A 20,743-nucleotide genomic window follows, 5' to 3' on the forward strand; every position below is an offset into this window, starting at 1 on the left:
TAGAGGGTCTCAGACAGCAAGCTGTTAAGCAGCAAAATGGGGATGTCAGTGACTCACATAGAGTTTACTGGGAGGACAACCTCTTGTACACAGAGGCAAGGGACCCAAAACCTGGAGCAGCCAGGAGATTGGTCATTCCAGTACAGAGAGTTCCTCTTAACTCTGGCACATGACATTCCTTTTGGCTGGTGTAGGAAAGTACCATCTTGCCTGGCATGTTACCCCCATTTTTCACTGTATATATGTTGTTTTAGTTGTATGTGTCACTGGGACCCTGGTAACCCAGGGCCCCAGTGCTCATAAGTGTGCCTGAATGTGTTACCTGTGTAGTGACTAACTGTCTCACTGAGGCTCTGCTAATCAGAACCTCAGTGGTTATGCTCTCTCATTTCTTTCTAAATTGTCACTAACAGGCTAGTGACCAATTTTACCAATTTACATTGGCTTACTGGAACACCCTTATAATTCCCTAGTATATGGTACTGAGGTACCCAGGGTATTGGGGTTCCAGGAGATCCCTATGGGCTGCAGCATTTCTTTTGCCACCCATAGGGAGCTCTGACAATTCTTACACAGGCCTGCCACTGCAGCCTGAGTGAAATAACGTCCACGTTATTTCACAGCCATTTTACACTGCACTTAAGTAACTTATAAGTCACCTATATGTCTAACCTTTACCTGGTAAAGGTTAGGTGCAAAGTTACTTAGTGTGAGGGCACCCTGGCACTAGCCAAGGTGCCCCCACATTGTTCAGAGCCAATTCACTGAACTTTGTGAGTGCGGGGACACCATTACACGCGTGCACTACATATAGGTCACTACCTATATGTAGCTTCACCATGGTAACTCCGAATATGGCCATGTAACATGTCTATGATCATGGAATTGCCCTCTCTATGCCATCCTGGCATTGTTGGTACAATTCCATGATCCCAGTGGTCTGTAGCACAGACCCTGGTACTGCCAGACTGCCCTTCCTGGGGTTTCACTGCAGCTGCTGCTGCTGCCAACCCCTCAGACAGGCAGCTGCCCTCCTGGGGTCCAGCCAGGCCTGGCCCAGGATGGCAGAACAAAGAACTTCCTCTGAGAGAGGGTGTGACACCCTCTCCCTTTGGAAAATGGTGTGAAGGCAGGGGAGGAGTAGCCTCCCCCAGCCTCTGGATTAGAAAAAAGCCGCTAGGAAGAAGGACATAGGTAACGGGCGCTCACAGTAAGTCCATGCAGTCGAGTTCACAGATTATTTATGTCATGGTGCTCATGACAGGAGGATCTTCCTGACTCCTCCAATGTTTCAAAGGAAACTGACAGTAACAACAAACAGCTGTCAGAGCACTCACAAGAGTAAAGTTTTAAGAGTATGGTGATGTAATAAATCCTCTGTGTGAAAGGCAATCACGCCAGGCTCTGGTTCAGGATAAATTTATTTCTTGAAGTAGTTCAATCATAATAGGGAAATGTCCTTGAAATCATGTACAATTAGCCTCCACAGCCAACACGTGTTTCGTCCAATGAGAGATCCCTCTCACGGACTTCATCAGGGCTTAAAGTCAGGTACGGCCTGTGTTCAACGGTACTCTTATCGTGGTCTAGGAAATCTCGTGTGATGAACGCAGTTAATTATCACATCCCAGTATAATACTGCAGGAATCCTAATATGTAATCTTAATCAAATATGCTAGTATCTTTATGGGAACATCGTAGCCGTGGTCAGATCATTGCACGGCGTTCCCTGTGACCGAGATCTATCCTCCCCCCAGCCTCTGGAAATGCTTTGTTGGGCACAGATGTGCCCAATTCTGCATAAGCCAGTCTACACCGGTTCAGGGACCCCTTAGCCCCTGCTCTGGCGCGAAACTGGACAAAGGAAAGGGGAGTGACCACTCCCCTGACCTGCACCTCCTCTGGGAGGTGTCCAGAGCTCCTCCAGTGTGCTCCAGACCTCTGCCATCTTGGAAACAGAGGTGCTGCTGGCACACTGGACTGCTCTGAGTGGCCAGTGCCACCAGGTGACGTCAGAGACTCCTTGTGATAGGCTCCTTCAGGTGTTAGTAGCCTTTCCTCTCTCCTAGGTAGCCAAACCCTCTTTTCTGGCTATTTAGGGTCTCTGTCTCTGGGGAAACTTTAGATAACGAATGCATGAGCTCAGCCGAGTTCCTCTGCATCTCCCTCTTCACCTTCTGATAAGGAATCGACCGCTGACCGCGCTGGAAGCCTGCAAACCTGCAACATAGTAGCAAAGACGACTACTGCAACTCTGTAACGCTGATCCTGCCACCTTCTCGACTGTTTTCCTGCTTGTGCATGCTGTGGGGGTAGTCTGCCTCCTCTCTGCACCAGAAGCTCCAAAGAAATCTCCCGTGGGTCGACGGAATCTTCCCCCTGCAACCGCAGGCACCAAAAAGCTACATTACCGGTCCCTTGGGTCTCCTCTCAGCACGACGAGCGAGGTCCCTCGAATCCAGCGACACCGTCCAAGTGACCCCCACAGTCCAGTGACTCTTCAGCCCAAGTTTGGTGGAGGTAAGTCCTTGCCTCACCTCGCTGGGCTGCATTGCTGGGAACCGCGACTTTGCAAGCTACTCCGGCCCCTGTGCACTTCCGGCGGAAATCCTTCGTGCACAGCCAAGCCTGGGTCCACGGCACTCTAACCTGCATTGCACGACTTTCTAAGTTGGTCTCCGGCGACGTGGGACTCCTTTGTGCAACTTCGGCGAGCACCGTTTCACGCATCCTCGTAGTGCCTGCTTCTGGCACTTCTCCGGGTGCTACCTGCTTCAGTGAGGGCTCTTTGTCTTGCTCGACGTCCCCTCTCTCTGCAGGTCCAATTTGCGACCTTCTGGTCCCTCCTGGGCCCCAGCAGCGTCCAAAAACGCCAAACGCACGATTTGCGTGTAGCAAGGCTTGTTGGCGTCCATCCGGCGGGAAAACACTTCTGCACGACTCTCCAAGGCGTGGGGGATCCATCCTCCAAAGGGGAAGTCTCTAGCCCTTGTCGTTCCTGCAGTATTCACAGTTCTTCAGCCTAGTAAGAGCTTCTTTGCACCAACCGCTGGCATTTCTTGGGCATCTGCCCATCTCCGAGCTGCTTGTGACTTTTGGACTTGGTCCCCTTGTTCCACAGGTACCCTCAGTCAGGAATCCATCGTTGTTGCATTGCTGATTTGTGTTTTCCTTGCATTTTCCCTCTAACACGACTATTTTGTCCTTAGGGGAACTTTGGTGCACTTTGCACTCACTTTTCAGGGTCTTGGGGAGGGTTATTTTGCTAACTCTCACTATTTTCTAATAGTCCCAGCGACCCTCTACAAGGTCACATAGGTTTGGGGTCCATTCGTGGTTCGCATTCCACTTTTGGAGTATATGGTTTGTGTTGCCCCTATCCCTATGTTTCCCCATTGCATCCTATTGTAACTATACATTGTTTGCACTGTTTTCTAAGACTATACTGCATATTTTTGCTATTGTGTATATATATCTTGTGTATATTTCCTATCCTCTCACTGAGGGTACACTCTAAGATACTTTGGCATATTGTCATAAAAATAAAGTACCTTTATTTTTAGTATAACTGTGTATTGTGTTTTCTTATGATATTGTGCATATGACACTAAGTGGTACTGTAGTAGCTTCACACGTCTCCTAGTTCAGCCTAAGCTGCTCTGCTAAGCTACCATTATCTATCAGCCTAAGCTGCTAGACACCCTATACACTAATAAGGGATAACTGGGCCTGGTGCAAGGTGCAAGTACCCCTACCCCTACAAGCCAGTCCAGCCTCCTACAGCTGGGCATTTGGGCCAGATCAAAACATGGGAAAGGCTTGTCCCCCTGATTCACAGGCCTAGGATGTCAGAGGACACAAAAGATTTTTGTAAGTCTTGTGTGACCTGCCAAGCCAGTGGCAAGCCAGTCCAGCCTCCTACAGCTGGGCATTTGGGCCAGATCAAAACATGGGAAAGGCTTGTCCCCCTGATTCACAGGCCTAGGATGTCAGAGGACACAAAAGATTTTTGTAAGTCTTGTGTGACCTGCCAAGCCAGTGGCAAGACTGGTGGCACACCAAATGCTCCCCTTATTCCACTACCTGTGGTTGGGGTCTCCTTTGAAAGGGTAGGGGTTGACATGGTTGGCCCCCTTGACCCTCCTACTGCTTCAGGCAATAGGTTTATCTTGGTGGTTGTGTACCATGCCACAGATAATCCTGAAGCAATTCCTCTAAAGGACCACTACAGCACCTGCAGTGGCAAAAGCCCTCCTGGGAATATTTTCCAGGGTGGGTTTCCTAAAAGAGGTTGTATCAGACAGGCATAGCAACTTTATGTCTGCATACTTGAAAGCTATGTGGAAGGAATGTGGTGTAACATACAAATTCAGCACACCTTATCATCCACAGACTAATTGACTGGTATAGAGGTTTAATAAAACTCTCAAAGGTATGAAAATGGGACTCCCTGAAAAACTCAGGAGGAGATGGGATGTCCTGTTACCGTGCTTCCTTTTTGCTTACAGGGAGTTACCCCAGAAAGGAGTGGGCTTCAGCCCCTTTGAACTCCTCTTTGGACACCCTGTAAGAGGCCCACTAACACTTGTGAAGGAGGGCTGGGAACAATCTTTAAAAGCTCCCAAACAGGACATAGTGGACTATGTACTTGGCCCAAGATCCAGAATGGCTGAGTACATGGAAAAGGCCAGTAAAAACCTTCAGGCCAGCCAAGAACTCCAAAAGCAATGGCATGACCAGAAGGCTGTTCTGATTCAGGACCAACCAGGACAGAAGGTGTGGGTATTGGAGCCTGTGGCCCCAAGAGCACTCCAAGACAAATGGAGTGGACCCCATCTAATTGTTGAGAAAAAGGGTGGTTACCTATATGGTAGACCTGGGCCCTGCCAGGAGTCCCCTTAGGGTGATTCATGTCAACCACCTAAAACGCTACTATGACAGGGCTGATCTCACCCTGCTCATGGCAACAGATGAACGACAGGAAGAAGAGAGTGACCCTCTCCCTGATCTCTTCTCCACTGAAGAGGATGCTTTAGTGGAGGGAGTAGTTTTGGCAGATTGTCTGACTGCAGAACAGAAAGACAACTGCATAAATCTCCTTGGACAGTTTTCTGAACTCTTTTCAACTGTGCCAGGCACCACATCTTGGTGTGAACACACAATTGATACTGGAGACAGCTTGCCTGTCAAAAGTACAATCTATAGGCAGCCTGACCATGTCAGGGACTCCATAAAACAAGAGGTTCAGAAAATGCTTGATCTAGGAGTGGTTGAACCTTCTGAAAGCCCATGGGCGAGTCCTGTGGTGCTTGTACCAAAGCCTCACTGAAAAGATGGAAAAAGGGAGATGAGGTTTTGTGTTGATTACAGAGGGCTCAATCAGGTAACAAAAACTGATGCTCACCCTATACCCAGGGCAGATGAGCTCATAGATACAATGGCATCTACCAAGTATCTAAGCACCTTTGATTTGACTGCAGGGTATTGGCAGATCAAATTGGCTGAGGATGCTAAACCTAAAACTGCATTTTCAACTATAGGATGGCACTACCAATTTACAGTAATGCCCTTTGGTTTGAAAAATGCACCTGCCACTTTTCAGAGGTTGGTGAAGACAGTCCTGCAAGGGTTAGAGGCTTTTAGTACAGCATATCTAGATGATATAGCTGTCTTTAGCTCCACCTGGGATGAGCACCTGGTCCACCTTTGGAAAGTTTTGGAGGCCCTGCAAAAGGCAGGCCTCACTATCAAGGCCTCAAAGTGCCAGATAGGGCAGGGAAAGGTGGTTTATCTGGGACACCTGGTAGGTGGAGAACAGATTGCACCACTGCAGGGGAAAATCCAAACAATCATGGATTGGGTTCCCCCTACAACACAGACCCAGGTGGGAGCCTTCCTAGGCCTCACTGGGTATTACAGGAGATTCATTAAAAACTATGGCTCCATAGCAGCCCCACTTAATGATCTCACCAGTAAAAAGATGCCTAAAAAGGTATTGTGGACAGCTAGCTGCCAGAAAGCTTTTGAGGAGCTCAAACAGACCATGTGCTCTGCACCTGTCCTAAAAAGCCCATGTTACTCCAAGAAATTCATTGTTCAAACTGATGCATCTGAATTAGGGGTAGGAGCAGTCTTATCACAACTGAATTCTGAGGGCCAGGATCAACCAGTTGCTTTTATCAGCAGAAGGTTGACCCCTAGAGAAAAGTGTTGGTCTGCCATAGAGAGGGAGGCCTTTGCTGTGGTCTGGGCACTGAAAAAGTTGAGGCCATACCTGTTTGGTACTCACTTTATTGTTCAGACAGACCACAAACATCAACTTTGGCTAAAACAAATTGTAGGAAGTTGGCTCTGTATGCACTATTTCAAAGTAAGGAATAGTATGCACAGAGTCCAAGGGTTCCCCTTAGAGGTAAGATAGTGGCAAAAAGAGATAATACTAATGCTCTATTTTGTGGTAGTGTGGTCGAGCAGTAGGCTTATCAGAGGGGGACAATGTAGACTCATCAGGTCATGGCTAGTCTTATTGTCCTTCGTTTGGGAGGGGGGGTTGTGTAGGAAAGTACCATCTTGCCTGGCATGTTACCCCCATATTTCACTGTATATATGTTGTTTTAGTCTATGTGTCGCTGGGACCCTGCCAGGCAGGGCCCCAGTGCTCATAAGTAAGTGCCCTGTATGTGTTCCCTGTGTGATGCCCGTCTCACTGAGGCTCTGCTAACCAGAACCTCAGTGGTTATGCTCTCTCTGCTTTCCAAATTTGTCACTAACAGGCTAGTGACTAAATTTACCAATTCACATTGGCATACTGTTACACCCATATAATTCCCTAGTATATGGTACCCAGGTTATTGGGTTTTCAGGAGATCCCTATGGGCTGCAGCATTTCTTTTGCCACCCATAGGGAGCTCTGACAATTCTCACACAGGCCTGCCAGTGCAGCCTGAGTGAAATAACATCCATGTTATTTCACAGCAATTTACCACTGCACTTAAGTAACTTATAAGTCACCTATATGTCTAACCTTCACCTGGTGAAGGTTGGGTGCAAAGTTACTTAGTGTGAGGGCACCCTGACACTAGCCAAGGTGCCCCCACATCGTTCAGGGCAAATTCCCCGGACTTTGTGAGTGCGGGGACACCATTACATGCGTGCACTGTACATAGGTCACTACCTATGTACAGCGTCACAATGGTAACTCCGAACATGGCCATGTAACATGTCTAAGATCATGGAATTGTCACCCCAATGCCATTCTGGCATTGGGGTGACAATTCCATGATCCCCCGGGTCTCTAGCACAGAACCTGGGTACTGCCAAACTGCCTTTCCGGGGTCTCCACTGCAGCTGCTGCCAACCCCTCAGACAGGTTTCTGCCCTCCTGGGGTCCAGGCAGCCCTGGCCCAGGAAGGCAGAACAAAGGACTTCCTCTGAGAGAGGGTGTAACACCCTCTCCCTTTGGAAATAGGTGTGAAGGCTGGGGAGGAGTAGCCTCCCCCAGCCTCTGGAAATGCTTTGATGGGCACAGATGGTGCCCATCTCTGCATAAGCCAGTCTACACCGGTTCAGGGATCCCCCAGCCCTGCTCTGGCGTGAAACTGGACAAAGGAAAGGGGAGTGACCACTCCCCTGACCTGCACCTCCCAGGGGAGGTGCCCAGAGCTCCTCCAGTGTGTCCCAGACCTCTCCCATCTTGGAAACAGGTGTGTTTGTGGCACACTGGACTGCTCTGAGTGGCCAGTGCCAGCCACTTCTCTTGGTAGCCAATCCTCCTTCCTAGGTAGCCAAACCTCCTTTTCTGGCTATTTAGGGTCTCTGCTTTGGGGATCTCACCAGATAATGAATGCAAGGGCTCAACAGAGTTCCTCTGCATCTCCCTCTTCACCTTCTGCTAAAGGATCGTCCGCTGGCTGCTCAGGACGGCTGCAAAACCACAACAAAGTAGCAAGATGACTACTAGCAACCTTGTATCGCTTCATCCTACCGGCTTTCTCGACTGTTTCCAGGTGATGCATGCTCTGGGGGTAGCCTGCCTCCTCTCTGCACCAGGAGCTCTGAAGAAGTCTCCCGTGGGTCGACGGAATCTTCCCCCTGCAACCACAGGCAACAAAAGACTGCATCACTGGTCCTCTGGGACCCCTCTCAGCACGACGAGCGTGGTCCCTGGAACTCAGCAACTCTGTCCAAGTGACTCCCACAGTCCAGTGACTCTTCAGTCCAAGTTTGGTGGAGGTAAGTCCTTGCCTCCCCACACTAGACTGCATTGCTGGGTACTGCATGATTTGCAGCTGCGTCGGCTCCTGGGCACTCTTCCAGGATTTCCTTCGTGCACAGCCAAGCGTGGGTCCCCGACACTCTAACCTGCAGTGCACAACCATCTGAGTTGTCCTCCGGCGTCGTGGGACTCCCTTTTGTGACTTCGGGTGGACTCCGGTTCACTTTTCTTCCAAGTGCCTGTTCAGGTACTTCTGCGGGTGCTGCCTGCTTCTGTGAGGGCTCCCTACGTTGCTGGGTGCCCCCTCTGTCTCCTCATCCAAGTGACGACATCCTGGTCCCTCCTGGGCCACAGCAGCACCCAAAAACCTCTACCGTGACCCTTGCAGCTAGCAAGGCTTGTTTGTGGTCTTTCTACGTGGGAACACCTCTGCAAGCTTCATCGCGACGTGGGACATCCATCCTCCAAAGGAGAAGTTCCTAGTCCTCTTCTTTCTTGCAGAACTCCAAGCTTCTTCCAACAGGTGGCAGCTTCCTTGCACCCTCAGCTGGCATTTCCTGGTCTCCTGCCCACTTTCGACACTGTCGCGACTATTGGACTTGGTCCCCTTGTCTTACAGGTACTCAGGTCTGGAAATCCACGGTTGTTGCATTGCTGGTGTTTGTTCTTCCTGCAGAATCCCCCTATCACGACTTCTGTGCTCTCTGGGGGTAGTAGGTGCACTTTACACCTACTTTTCAGGGTCTTGGGGTGGGCTATTTTTCTAACACTCACTGTTTTCTTACGGTCCCAGCGACCCTCTACAAGCTCACATAGGTTTTGGGTCCATTCGTGGTTCACATTCCACTTTTGGAGTATATGGTTTGTGTTGCCCCTATACCTATGTGCTCCTATTGCAATCTACTGTAATTTTACATTGCTTGCATTACTTCCTTTTGCTATTATCTGCATAATTTTGGTTTGTGTACATATATCTTGTGTATATATCTTATCCTCATACTGAGGGTACTCACTGAGATACTTTTGGCATATTGTCATAAAAATAAAGTACCTTTATTTTTAGTACTTCTGGGTATGGTGTTTTCTTATGATATTGTGCATAGTAGGAGCTTTACATGTCTCCTAGTGCAGCCTAAGCTGCTTTGCCATAGCTACCTTCTATCAGCCTTAGCTGCTAGAAACACCTCTTCTACACTAATAAGGGATAACTGGACCTGGCACAAGGTGTAAGTACCTCTGGTACCCACTACAAGGCAGGCCAGCCTCCTACACTTATCCCTAGAGGTAGCCACTGAGAAAGCAAAATGCCTTCTCCATCTGTAACTGTGTAGAATTAGGGCTAAAATGCAACTTAACAGAGTACAGCCCCATAGGATAGTAGTAAACCTGACCCACTATGACACAAATCCTACAGCACTGTTCCTTCTTAGCGAGCCTAGCGACATACAAAATAAGCTGGACAGAATGCGCAGGAAGGGAGTTCTAGGGAAGGACACTGTTTGGCCCTGAGCTTTTCACGAGAAAAGACTCTTGGAGGTAGCTAAACCACCTAACCACTGCACAAACTCGTCTGCTTCCGCTTGTGGTCCCAGGTTGGCCCATAGCATGTCTGGGCTGTCTATGTTAATAACAAATGGATTCTAGACAAGGAGTCTCAGTGCAGAGCCATCCACCTCGGTGATAGGAAGGCAAATGGGTCTCATAAGAAAGGGTTAAACATCAGCATAGACACCCTGTGTCAGGAGTTCTGGAACACTGAGATAGACAGGTACATGTGGATAGAAGAGAAGGGGCAACCCCTAATTGTACGAAAACTCGCATTGTATTCCTTATGTTTCACAGGCAAATGAACCATTCCGCTTGTGGACACGAACAAGAATTGTGGCACAATACTGGACATTCAGGACATGCAATGGGTCACATCCCCGCTGATAGACACCGTAGATCAGTGCAGCAAGTTTGCTTACACCCAGCTTGCGCCTGGAAGCATGGCATCTGCTCCATCTTCACTATACAGCCAACAAACCTAGTCATCCCAGGAGAAGATCTGTCTGAACTGTATCAACACCAGCTAAGGGAGAAAACAACACTGCTGCATCAGGCTCAAAGGAAAAGAACTGCTGATTATTTTGCCTTTTTTACAAGAATATTCCCGAGGAGTTTAGACTGTTCTCTGATGCCAAAGTATCGCCAGGAGGGTCTATACCCTTCTTCACCTTGCAGACAAAAGCTAATGCCCGCTAGTTGCAAATAACATGGTGGGAAATGCTCAAAATGATGAGCACTACTGAGCTCTGAGCTTGGTCTTAATGGCATCAAAGTTCTAAGGGCTGTGGGAAACTGGCACCTTGGTTGCAGTAACCCCACCCCCAAACTTTTTGCCTTGTTTCTGGATGCAACTTGGACTGGAGTGCACTAGGATCCTCCTAGCCAGGTTCCCAGTGCCAGTGTTCTATCCCTAAAACATTGTAAAGGTAATTGGAAACACCTTTAGCTACCACTGTAGGTCCCTAAGAAAAGGTACTTAGGTACCCAGGGCATGGGGTACTAAGGGTAGGCCCTTGAGGGCAGCAGCTCTGGTTGTGCCAGCCTCTAGGGCTATGCATCCACTTGCACCCAGCACTGCCATTGCAAGCTGGGTGTCCTGGTGCAACCCTAAAACACAAACTCGACATAACACACTACCTGTGTGCCCTGTCCACCATGCACTGCATACACTATGAATAAGACACCCCGCTGGCAGGCCTTCAACCCCTAAGGCAGGGTGCACCATATTATATGTGAAGGCATAGCTGCATGAGCAATATGCCCCCACTGTGTCCTTGCCAAACCTGGGACATAGTGAGTGAACAGAGCAGCCATTTTAATATATGGACTGGACACTGGTGAACTTGAGTTTCCCAGCTACATGATGGCTACTCTAAACCCTGGTTGGTATCAAACAACTAAGAATGATAAATCGAAACTGGTACCAGTACTGGATTTATTATAAAATGCACCCAGGGTCACCTAAGTGGTGCCACCTGCAAAAGCTAACTAACCCTGGCATGGTTGCGGACTGGTTCTTTCCAGCCTGCCACCTCTAGACATCCAATATACAAACCTTAGGGGAGAACTCTGTCTCTGGTTTGTAAAAGCAAAGGTGCTAACACTCCCTCCCCAGGAATGTGCACTGCCCTGCTGGTGAGCTTCAAAGGGCTTACTGGCCTTGAAACTCAACTCCCAGGCCTGCTGCTAGCAGCAGATGGCCTCCCCCCTTTGCAAATCCCCAGTTTGGAGGGAGCAAAGGCGGGAAACCACACAAAGGGTAGGGGGTGTGACCCCACCTGGCATGCACCACCCCTAAGGTGTTGTCTGCGAGGTGGACACTCCATTTCATTTTCCTCCATCTTAGATGGAAGGAAAATAGCCAATCAGGGTTAAGGAGGTGACCCTTCCCAAAGGAAGAGGTCACTATAGTGGGTATAGTCTCCCAAAGTTAAGTGTCCCATTGGACACTACAGGTTCCCCCTGGAACGCCCACTAAATTAATTATTTAGTGGGCATCCCTAGACCAAGAAATCAGATTCAAAGGACACAAAAAAGACTAGCACAAAGAAGATCAAAGGTACGAGAACTGTGAACCTGCTGCACAAAGAAAAGGTGCCAAACCCTGCCTGCTGCACCCAGGACCTGACAATCGCCGCTGAGGAGCTGCTGGACAACTGGACTGACCTCAAGAAACCCAGAGGACCTCCAGGCTTCACCAATCGTCGAAGAACTCCCTCCAGAGTGGAGGTACCACTCTGCAACAACCACTAAAGCACCAGCAGCCCTGTGAGGGTCACTTCACTGACCAGCAGCTAAATCCAGAACTGGAAGTCGTAGCCGGACCCGACGAGATACCAACAACCACAAGGACAAACCCTGCAAGTGTGCCAACTTTGTTGGCACTGCACCCTCCAGTGGCTGAACCGTACCAATACCCTGGGTACTGGTCAGCTGACGTCGGACACAGGAAAACCAGGCTGAAACAGGACCAGGAGGAAGCCCCAGTTGAGGGACTTTAGGAACACCCCAGACCTACTGTCAGAGTGCCCCCGTTGTCCTGTAAGCAACCCTGGAAGGGACTTATCTCCAGATCCAAAGGGCATGTTCGAGCACAGCTCCTGGATCACCAATTCGCTCTGCACCCAGCCACCCTGTGCCCTGCAACGAAGAACCTGCTGTTCCCTGAGGGTACCTCACCCCTTAAGACCTCGACCCTCCAAGAGGACCCCAAGGAACCACCTCTAAACTTACCTGTGCAGTGCTTTCCCAAGTGGTCCCCCGCAGTGGCCCTGCACCAGCTCCGGAGACTTTTTCCAGCTGCTCCCGCCGGAACGGTGAGCCGCCCAAAGTTCTCCAGCTGGCACAGTGTACCCACCGATGACCTCGACCAACCTGCAAAAGGAGAACTGGGTAACTCAACTGTACAATTTTATATGCATTTTTAAAGGTGACTTTCCATTGATTCCTATACTGCGTAATTACGGGCAAAAAGACAATTTTCCTTATACTAAACCAATTTTGATAATCTTGGTCTTACAATTTATATAAAAATCTGAAGTATTTTTATAAATTAGTCTTGAGTTATTCCTTCGAATGTGTGAGTAACATGATTGATACTGCGAGTACAGCAAATGCTTTGCACTTCTCCAAGACTGACCTAACTGCTCGAGCAAGCTACTGTAAAAATTAGAGCATTAGGTGATCTAGTTTTTACCTATGTAAACCAATGTGTGGCTGCCTGGACCCCCTGCACTGTGTGCCTAGCTCTGCACACTACATAGAGGGCCAGCCTCCTACAAGGGCCATTCGCCTTATGGAGATGCAAAATCAGGATGATTTGGACCTGATGACTGCAATGGAGGGTTGGGTGTGTGCCACGATCATTGCATCCTGCTGTACTTTCATACCTGGCAATGATATGGACAGTGGAACTTTGACACTTGCCATTCAAGCTTTGCACCAACTACAGGACCTGCATGAAGAGGGAGGCGCCCCTGAGCAAGAGTGGTTCACAAACTGCTTCTCCTGGCTCCCCTGGTTGCTGACCGGTTTGTGCATATCACTGTTGCCCATATTCGTCATGTTACTGTTTTTGTGTGGTTTCCTACAATTGGGGGTTTCTGCTGTAAAAATGCAGCCCCCAAGCTGGGTAGAGCACAAGTAGCGAGGAAGGTGGGACAACAAAGTACCAACCCTATGACCATCATAACGTGGGCTTGATGGTGTAGTTGAAAATTCAACTAGAGAGGGGAATGTTGATATTGGATTAATTAAGGACGATGCGCACAAGACGACATTCTTATACACAAACTATACTGTAGTATTGTTTATTAGTAGTGAAGTATTATTTGTTGGAACTGTGTATCCTTTCCACTTTATGTTTATTTCAATTTGTATATTTATGTACAATTGGTATGTTCCTATCGTCCCTTTCTCTGTGGCACTATTGTATTTGGCCAGAGAGAGATTCTAGAATGGTGGTTATTGAGGGGAGGTTGGATCCTAAAATGTGGATGGAGTTTCTTTGTGTGAAGATGATCCAGAATAAATACATCTGAATATCAAGAACTTCCTGGACTCTTTGATTCCTGTGATTTTCCTTCATGACACTACAACTTGGTGATGATCTGGTTGGACCAAAATTCAACTTCTCAAAGAAACTTCAACACACGTACTCCATATTGTATAGGATTTATTTTTTTACTGAAAAAGTACTGTGTTAACCTTAATATTTTAATACTATCCAGCTGGGGCATGTTTAATATAACCTCCTTTAACACCACGCATTGGAAAGAAAACATTCTCTGTGCGGCATTTCTCGCGCTTAGTTAAAGCTGTTCCTTCGACATGCTTCATTGATTACTAAGCGCCTTCAGTTAAAGCTGTTCCCTTCTACAAATTTCATTAATTTTTAAGCTTATTACCAAGCGTATTGCTCTGGATTACGATAATGTGTGCTTTACGCATTTTGGAAAAGGTTTTAGAATGGCATTCTTCAGCAGCTTTGGTCAGAGACATTGACTTGTTGATTTTTGAAACCTCGTACTGTTTTCAACGTGCGCCTCCATGCACGTGTAATTGAGGATGCAGTACTAAGATCTACATTGGTGATTATTTAGCTATTTCCAAAAACTTTGTTCAGCTCCATGAATTATATCAACTATCCACATTCGTCTCAATTACATTACAAGCGATAAAAGGATCTTACTTTGCTCTCTGTTCTTTTTTGATTTGCTTTGACAGTCGTCTTCACAATGTATGAACACTGAAGAGGCACTAATTTCCTGGCATTGTAATGGACATTGAAAAAGGGCTCCACTCTCCAATCTGGTTGTAGAATATTTGTATTTTCTCAGAGCTCAGACGACAGACTTTGTTGAAGAATACTTTTGAGAATACTTTTGTTAGTTGTTATTTTAGTTCATTATCTTTATTAACTTTCCACTCTTTTGCAGGTTTTCTCTTTCGCTTTGTTCTATCACACATAAAAGGCAAAGCATTACTCCACCCCCATTTTTTTATCTATCCCAGGAGATCCACCCATTCCTGGGCCTAAATGGAAAAAAGTTTTCTTACCTTATATACGCATTTGTGGCAGTAATTTGTCAGCTGAAAGGAAACTATCTGTTTTACAACATTGCTTAGGCGCAGAAGGGCAAGAAATGTTAGAGACATTACCATCTATTACTTCTCCTGAAGGTGGTGAGGGATATACTCCTTTGAATTAATTTGAGATTACGTTACTTAGATCGGACAGACATTATTTACCGAAAATGTTCATTATTCTTCAGAGATATTATTTTGGTAAGCGGAAACAAAATGATGAGTCCATAGTAGATTTTGTGACAGCGTTATGTAAACTAGCTGCGTTATGCAATTTTGGTGAGAATGTAGATGAGCGCTGTAGGAAGTTGGCTCTGTATATACTATTTCAAAGTAAGAAATAGTGTGCACAGAGTCCAAGGGTTCCCCTTAGAGGTAAGATAGTGGCAAAATTAGATCATTCTAATGCTCTATTTTGTGGTAGTGTGGTCGAGCAGTAGGCCTATCAGAGGGTAGTGTTAAGCATTTGTTGTACACACACAGGCAATAAATGAGGAACACACACTCAAAGACTTACTCCAGGCCAATAGGTATTTATATAGAAAAATATATTTTCTTAGTTTATTTTAAGAACCACAGGTTCAAGATTTACAAGTAATACTTCAAATGAAAGGTATTTCACTTAGATACTTTAGGAACTTTGAATAATCACATTAGCATGTACAGTTTTGTCAAAAATGGCAATAAGCTATTTTAAAAGTGGACACAGTGCAAAAATCAACAGTTCCTAGGGGAGGTAAGTAGAAGTTAAGTTCACAGGTAAGTAAAACACTTATAGGGTTCAAAGTTGGGTCCAAGGTAGCCCACCATTGGGGGTTCAAGGCAACCCCAAAGTTACCACATAAGCAGCTCAGGGCCGGTCAGGTGCAGAGGTCAAAGAGGTGCCCAAAACACATAGGCTTTAATGGAGAACAGGGGTGCCCCGGTTCCAGTCTGCCAGCAGGTAAGTATCCGCGTCCTCGGGGGCAGACCAAGGGGGTTTTGTAGGGCACCGGGGGGGGGGGGGGGGGGTTAGCAGGCACAGAAAGTACACCCTCAGCTTCACAGGGGCGGCTGGGTGCAGAGTGCAAACAGGCATCGGGTTTTGTATAGAAAGTAATAGGGAGACCCGGGGGTCTCTTCAACGATGCAGGCAGGCACGGGGGGCTCCTCGGGGCAGCCACCACCTGGGCTAGGCAGAGGGTCACCTGGGGGTCGGTTCTGCACTGGAGTTCGGTTCCTTCAGGTCCTGGGGGCTGCGGGTGTAGTGTTGGTTCCAGGCGTCGGGTCCCTTGTTACAGGCAGTCGCGGTCAGGGGGAGCCTCTGCATTTCCTCTGCAGGCGTCGCTGTGGGGGCTCAGGGGGGGGTCGTCTCTGGCTACTCACGGGCTCGCAGTCACCGGGGAGTTCTCCCTGTAGTGCTGGTTTTCCGCAGGTCGAGCCGGGGGCGTCGGGTGCAGAGTGGAAAGTCTCATGCTTCCGGCGGGAAATGTGAAGTCTTTAAAGTTGTTTCTTTGTTGCAAGAAAGTTGCAGATTGTTGAACAGGGCCGCTGTTCACAGGAGTTTCTTGGTCCTTGGTTGCAGGGTAGTCCTCTGAGGCTTCAGAGGTTGCTGGTCCCTGTTGGATGCGTTGCTGTTGCAGTTTTCTTCGAAGTTGGGAGACAGGTCGGTAGGGCTGGGGCCAAAGCAGTTGTCGTCTCTGTCTTCACTGCAGGGCTTAGGTCAGCAGTCCTGGTTAAGGTTGCAGAAATCTGATTTCCTGGGTTCTTGGGTGCCCCTAAATGTATAGTGTTTAGGTCTGGGAGGGCAGTAGCCAATGGCTACTGTCCTTGAGAGTGGCTACACCCTTTTTGTGCCTCCTCCCTGTGGGGAGGGCGGCACATCCCTAATCCTATTGGGGGAATCCTCCAAAATCAAGATGGAGGATTTCTAAAGGCAGCGGTCACCTCAGCTCAGGACGACTTAGGGGCTGTCCTTCTTGGTGGGTGACTCCTCCTTGTTTTTCTCATTATCTCCCCTGAACTTGCCGCCAAAAATAGGGGATGTGTCCAGGGGGCGGGCATCTCCACTAGCAGGAGTGCCCTGGGGCATTGTAACACGAAGCCTGAGCCTTTGAGGCTCAATGCTAGGTGTTACAATTCCTGCAGGGGGGAGGTGTGAAGCACCTCCACCCAGAGCAGGCTTTGTTTCTGGCCTCAGATGGGGTCAGAAACTAGTCTCTCAGCAGCAGGCTGGCACAGACCAGTCAGTCCTGCACTGAACAATTGGGTAAAGTACAGGAGGCATCTCTAAGATGCCCTCTGTGTGCATTTTTTAATAAATCCAATACTGGTATCAGTGTGGGTTTGTTATTCTGAGATGTTTGATACCAAACTTCCCAGTATTCAGTGTGGCCATGATGAAGCTGTGGAGTTCGTTTTTGACAAACTCCCAGACCATATACTTAATATGGCCACACTGTACTTACAATGTCTAAGAATAGACTTAGACACTGCAGGGGCATATTGCTCATGCAGCTATGCCCTCACCTGTGGTGTAGTGCACTCTGTCTTAGGGCTGTAAGGCCTGCTAGAGGGGTGACTTACCTATGCCACAGGCAGTATTTTGTGAGCATGGCATCCTGAGGGGGATGCCATGTCGACTTTGCCTTTTTCTCCCCACCAACACACACAATCTGCAATGGCAGTGTGCATGTGTTAGGTGAGGGGGTCCCTTAGGGTGGCACAACATATGCTGCAGCCCTTAGGGACCTTCCCTGGTCACAGGGCTTTTGGTACCACTGGTACCTTTTACAAGGGACTTATCTGTGTGCCAGGCGTGTGCCAATTGTGGAAACAATGGTACATTTTTAGTGAATGAACACTGGTGCTGGGGCCTGGTTAGCAGGGTCCAATCACACTTCTCAGTCAAGTCAGCATCAGTATCAGGCAAAAAGTGGGGGGTAACTGCAACAGGGAGCCATTTCCTTACAAGCGTATTTGTGATCAATTTATGCTTAAATGCAAGTGACAAAATTAGAGAAGCACTTTGGTCTAAATGAGGTGCTAATGGTAGCTAAACAAGTTGAACACTCTTGTCATGTATTGATGAACTGAAAAAAACACCTCTAAAGGTAATTCTCTTAATGTGCAGGTACTCAATGTAAGATCTAAAAACAAGAATCAGACTACTAAAGCGAAATTGTCATGCTACAGAGGTGGATCTTTCTCCCAAGTGGCCAATTGAAAGAGTGTCCTGCCCTTAATATTGTTGGTAATAAATGTGGGAAGAAAGGGCATTTTGCGAAATGTTGAAAATCCTCAATGAAATCTAAAACTAAAATCAATGAAATTGAGTATGAGGTGGAGCGTGATTTTATCCTTCACGTTGTGAATGATGTCAACTGTGTTTCTAGCATTCATTGTGAATATCCATCTGACATGGTTGAAGTGAATGGCATTGACATATCAAAGATGATGGACTCAGAAGCAAAACTGTTTTTGGTCTCGGAAGCCGATTATGTTAAACATTTTCAAGTGAAAGTTATACTTCATGATCCTGACATAACGCCTTACAGCTATGGTGGTAAACCAATTGAATTAAGAGGGTATTTTGATGCCACCATTGTATTCAAAGGGAACAAGATGTTAGGAAAAGTGTATGTCCCTGTAGTAGGCGATACAATATTAAGTTGGCCTCATCAAAAATAGTTGGGGATCATTTTAAATCCTAATTCAGTACCTCAAGTGCAGGTTCAAAGAATTAACAATTTAAGGGATAAGCTCACAAATGAGTTTTCAGATGTTTTTAATCCCAAAAAAGGATGCATCAGGGGTTACAAGCATCATATTTGTTTGAAAGATGGGGCACAACCGATGGCTTGTAAGGTCAGGAGCAATCCTTTTAGTTTGCAAGAAAAAGTTAAGTTGGAACTCAAAAGGTTACAATCAGAGGGTATCATAGAAGAGGTGGAGGCAGCTGAATGGATTGCTCCAACTGTGGTAGCTATGAAAAGTTCAGGTGACATCAGACTTTGTGCAGATCTCAAGCATCTTAACAAGGCAGTTGTTGAGGACAAATTTCCATTGCTCAATATCACTGAAATGGTCAGTTCCTTGGGGAATGCGAGATTCTTTACAACTTTAGACCTAAGTTCCGCATATCATCAGGTTCAGTTGTGTGAACAGTCCAAATTGTTGACGTCATTTGTGTCTCCCTTTGGTGTTTACCAATTTAACAGAATGCGTTTTGGACTTTGCTATGCAGCTTCAGTTTTTTAGAGGCTTATGAATGAGATGCTTGGGGAAATTGAAGGGGTCAAGTTTTTTCAGGATGATGTACTTATCTTTACTGATACTCTGGAACATCACATTTTGAAAGTTAGAGAAGTATTGGAAATTGTTTGTTTGAAAGGCATTACCCTAAAAGGTGAAAAGTGTAAATTCACTAGACCAGAGATAACTTACTTAGGTCACATCATTTCGGCTGAGGGTGTGAGATCGAAGGATGACTTGGTAAAGTCTATAGTTAATCTGATCAATCCCAAGAAAAAAAGAGGATGTTCAAGCTTTCTTGCGAATGGCAGAGCTTTATGCCAGGTATGTACCTAATTTTGCCAAAAGATCATGTTCCATCAGGGAGTTACTCAAGAAAGGAGTGGAATTTCATTGGTCAGAGGAGTGCCAAGAGGAGTTTAATGATATAAAACAAGCTTTATCCTCTGCACAATCTCTTAGCAGTTTTCAACTAGGTATACCATGCAGTATTATAACAGATGCTTGTGATAAGGGTTTGGCTTGTGTTCTCAAGCAGATAAACAATGAAAAAGAAATGACTATAGCATTTGCTTCAAGGGCACTGAGGGGGCGGGGATGGAAGAATCCAGGTACTGTACATTCAAGAAAGAGGCTTTAGCTGTTTATTGGGCCATCAAAAAATATAAGACATTTTTGTGGGGTGTATGCTTTGTAGCGCAATCTGAACATAAATCGCTACAAGAGGTTTTTGGGGAAAAGGTTTTGGATTGTATATCTTCCTGAATATGAAAATGGATAGTAGGACTGCAAGATTTCCAATTCGTGGTTAGATATATTCCTGGGTGTGAAAATAAAACTGCTGAGTGTTTGTCTAGGTTGAGGAGTGAATGTTGAAGATAAAAAAGTGTCATGGTGGGTTGATGATGAAATCAAGGTATGTAGTATAACGGATGGTTGTCTTTCTGAAAAAGAATGGATTGAGGAATTAGAGAAAGATGACGAATTGTTGAAAATGAGGGCTCTGGTGGTCTCAGGCAATTCTTCAGTGAGTCAGGAGAGGGATTTATTGTTGTTCAAGAAGGTTTGGAATGAGCTTTCGGTAGAATATGTTTTTATTTTGAGAGGAAGTAGGTTAATACCTCCCTCTAATTTGCGTGAATGATTAATAAAACTGGCACATTCGGGTCATCTGGGTACATGCAAGACTAAAGAAAGACTGAGAAGTGCATATTGGTGGCCTGGTGTGGACTTGACTGTGGAGAGGAAGGTCAGAGACTGCGTGGAATGCAAAATGGCTGACAAAACTTTGAAGACAAGGACTCATCCCATGATGTTAAAGGATATTCCTAAAAAGGTATGGGAAGAAGTGTCTTTAGATATTATGGGTCCATTAAATTGCAGATCTGCTTCAAAATATGCTGTGGTCTTGATGGATACTTTATCTTGTAGGCCGAGGTTTTGGTAACCTCGGCAGTTACATCAGTGTTTTTAACTGATGTATATGCAAGGGAAGGAAATCCAAAGAACATATTAACAGATAATTGAGTTCAGTTTACTTCTAAGCTAGTGTGTGATTTTTTTAGAGTCAAGAGGTATTGCACATAAAAAAATGTGCCTTGTATCATCCTGAATATAATGGGATGGTTGAACAATTTAATAGCTTTTTAAAAGAAAGCATTC

Source organism: Pleurodeles waltl, chromosome 9 (assembly GCF_031143425.1).
Source record: "Pleurodeles waltl isolate 20211129_DDA chromosome 9, aPleWal1.hap1.20221129, whole genome shotgun sequence".
NCBI classification, from domain to species: Eukaryota; Metazoa; Chordata; class Amphibia; order Caudata; family Salamandridae; genus Pleurodeles; species Pleurodeles waltl.